The sequence below is a fragment of the Pinus tabuliformis genome, chromosome 2_1 (assembly GCF_031772625.1).
Source record: "Pinus tabuliformis cultivar Carrire ecotype Pingquan chromosome 2_1, CPIR1, whole genome shotgun sequence".
NCBI lineage: Eukaryota > Viridiplantae > Streptophyta > Pinopsida > Pinales > Pinaceae > Pinus > Pinus tabuliformis.
The window spans coordinates 580,127,782-580,131,430 of NC_142299.1; positions in this window are offsets into that span (position 1 = coordinate 580,127,782).

Sequence of the window (3,649 nt, forward strand, 5' to 3'; positions counted from 1 at the left end):
CCTAGTTCTCCTACAGGATCCCCTGTTTTACTACAGGATGTTCTAGATTTACTATACGAAATTATAATTCATCAAATGACCAAGCAAATCAAATCCAAATTGGATGGGACAAATTTTGTTATTTACTAGGATGTCTTAGGTCCCCATTCCAAGTGGAATCACTCAAAAAGACCTCGGTTAACCCATGCTAAAAAACAGCAAAAAATTACCAAAATTCTAAAATTGATTTAAATTAAACCTTAGATGCGTTCTCCCTTCCTATCGAGTGGTTCCTTGCCACAATGGATCTTGGAGGTGGCTCTGAGGACCCTCCTCCCTCACCTCTTGAAGTCGAAGCATTCAGGAAGTTAATAGCAGTAGCTGGAAAAAGAATGATCTCCAGATCACAATAGAAGTTTGTGAAAAAATTGGATAATATCACCACGATGGTATTGCCAGTGGAAGAAACTTGCAGATTAGCGTTGAATCTAGCCGAAAGGGGTTTTATTGGCCAGTTCATAGGGCTATGGCCATCCCCAAAAGTAATAGAAGAATGGGTAAAACGAAATTGGATTCTGTTGGTTTCAGAAGGAATTAAAAGTCACTTCATCGGTAAAGGGTTCTCCGTCTTTGTGTTTGACAATGCAGAAGACAGAACTCTGATCTTCAGGAACGGACCATATTTTATGGGCCCCCAAGGGCTTTATTTGAATAAATGGTCAATAGATTTCGATCTGACATAGGATGTTCCAACAACAGTTCTAGTATGGGTGCGCCTTCCTCATCTCCCTCTTCATTTCTAGAACCATAGATTGCTGCAGTATATAGGCAATGCCCTAGGAAAATACATAGACCAAGCAGTGAGAAAAGACCAATACTCCTGTGCCTGAATCTGTGTCAAAGTTGACTTGGAAGTCAGTTTACTTGAAGCCATCAAACGAACAACTTCCCTTCAAATGCCGACACTGCCACAAGTACGGCCATTTCGCAACGTACTACAAGAAGAAGAGTGAGGAGACAGCAAAGAAAGACAAAGGAGAACAATGGAAGCAAGTAAAGAAAACAACGCACAACAGGAAGAATAATTAATCCAAAGGCAAAGATATGGGGAAAGATCTGGGCAAAACAGTGGAAACCCTCAAACCTCAGGGAGCATGGAACCAAACAACACCAAGGAAGATAAAAACTCCTTCGAACCTCTCAACACTCCTCCAGAACCACCAGAAGCAGATCGGGAAGGACTCATCCAGATGAATGACTTCACCTCTCCAGTTTTAGGTAATGTGGAAATCCTCCCCTCAAGTCCGGTTCTAGGTAGTAATTCCTCTCCATCATATGCAGATGTTATAAAAAAAAAGTAAAAATACCATAGAGAATTTTGGCTCATCGGAGGATGAGACATTTGAGAGGCCCTCAAAGAGAACCGAAAGGAGAACACACAAGGAAACTAGAGAAGAAGAAGTAGAAAGACAAAAAACCCTAGGGAGGCAAGCCACCTTCGAGATGACTCTAGGGAGAAGCACCAAAACCAGACCTCCCAAGGGAGGTGGTCCCATCCCAACAAGCAGTAAGTAATGCAGCTGGTCTCTTGACACTGCAAGGGATTGGGAAATCCTTCAAAGGTAGAAGATATTAAAGACTTATTGAAAATGGAACCCACAAACATTCTCATGCTCCAAGAGACAAAAATAGAATGGGAACTCCTTCTAAATAAAAGCAACACAAAATGAAAATTTGACAATGGGAATGCAGTAAGTGCCAGAGGCTCGGCTGGAGGAATAGGCACCTTTTGGTCTGGAAAAATCTTCTAGTTAAAAAGATCCTATGAGACACAACATTGGATCTTCACCAAGCTTCGACATACCTCAAGAAATCTCATGTTATCTCTCTTTAACTTGCATGTTCCTATACACTATGCTGAAAAGAGAGAGTGTTGGATGTCACTCTCAGACATTTTAGAACTTCATAATCCAGAGAACATTGGCATAGGAGGAGATCTAAACATTATTATGGATCCCAAAATGAAGAGTGGAGGTTCTTATATCAGGGATCCTATGCTCTACATAGTGGAAAACCTCATGCTTGAATGGGATCTGGTAGATTTCAAGCCAGTGAAATGAGAATATACTGGACCAATAATAGAATAGGGGAAAATCATATCTCAGCCAGGCTGGACAGATTTCTCACCCACAGTTCAATCATGATGGATAGAAGAATCATCTTCTCCAAGATTCTTCCAAAATTAAACTCGGACCACAAGCCAATACTTCTCTGTTTGAAAGAAGAAGAGGACTTAGGCCCACTTCCTTTTTGTTTTAGTCCTCTTTCGGCTGAAAGAGAAGGGTTTTTTGAAACAGTTCAAATAGCTTGGAAAAAAGAAGTAACAGGCTCCCCAAGCTTTGTGTGGGAGAAAAATTTTAAAAATGAAAAGTATGCCTTGAAAGATTAGATAAAGAAGGCTTTAAAAACTCCTACTAGCCAGAGGAAAGAAGCTCTCCAACATCTAGCTGAAATCCAATTTGATTTGGAAAAGACTAAAATCTCCTCATTGGACATTTACAAAGAAAAATTTGCTCAAACGAATACGTACAGTTACTTCAAAAGAGAAGAAGAATATTGGCGAATCAAGTCTCGCAGCTTGTGGTTAAAAGCTGGATACAAAAACACTGCATACTTCCACAGACAGTATAGGGCTTGCCTTTCGCGAAACCACATTGCTGAAATCACCACTTCTAGTGGGCAGGTGTGCAAAGGTTTTAAACAGATAAAGGAAGCAACTGGGAACCACTTTCAGACTCTTCTCAGTGTTGAAAGGGATGGGTGCGAAGAGGACATAAATGATTCCTCACTCATATCTCGAACCTAGTTAACACATATGACAATAACATGCTGTTGAATCCCATCTCGGAAGAGGAAATCTCTAGAATAGTGTGGTCCATGGAGCCTAACAAAGATCCTAGGCCAAATGGCTTTTCAATTCATTTTTACCGACTATGCTGGGAGATAGTTAAATCAAACCTTCTGAGAATTATTCATGGAATCCTAAGGAAAGCTAAGGTCGGAGGTGGAACCAATTCCACCTTCCTTGCCTTAATTCCCAAGGAAGAAAACCCTGTGTATTTTGAAAGATATAGGCTGATCTCGCTATGTAATGCATCCTACAAGATTTTGGCTAAACTCCTGGCGAATAGAATCAAACCTCTGCTGCAAAAATTAATTTCTCCAGCTCAAGGGGGGCTCGTGAAAGGAAGGCACATCCTGGACAATGTAATTCAAGTCCAAGAAGCTCTGCATTCCAGCCATTCTCGAAAAGAACAAGGTATGCTGATAAAACTGGATATGTCTAACGCTTTTGACAGAGTTAATTGTTCATCTTTGTACAGGGTTCTTTTATCCTTTGGTTTTAGTCAGGCTTGCATTAATCTCATCAAAGCCTGCATAGAAAAGATCTAGATCATGCCTTTGGTAAATGGAAGGCTTGCCAACTACTTCCTAGCCACCAGGGGATTAAGGCAAGTTTTCCCTCTTTCCCCCTTCCTCTATATTCTCATGCAGACTCCTTGAGTAGAAAGCTTTCTTTTGAAAAACAAGTTGGCAACATTCCTAGGATTCGAATAGTAAAAGGAATTAAACCCGTGAACCATGCTTTGTTAGCAGATGACTCCTTAAT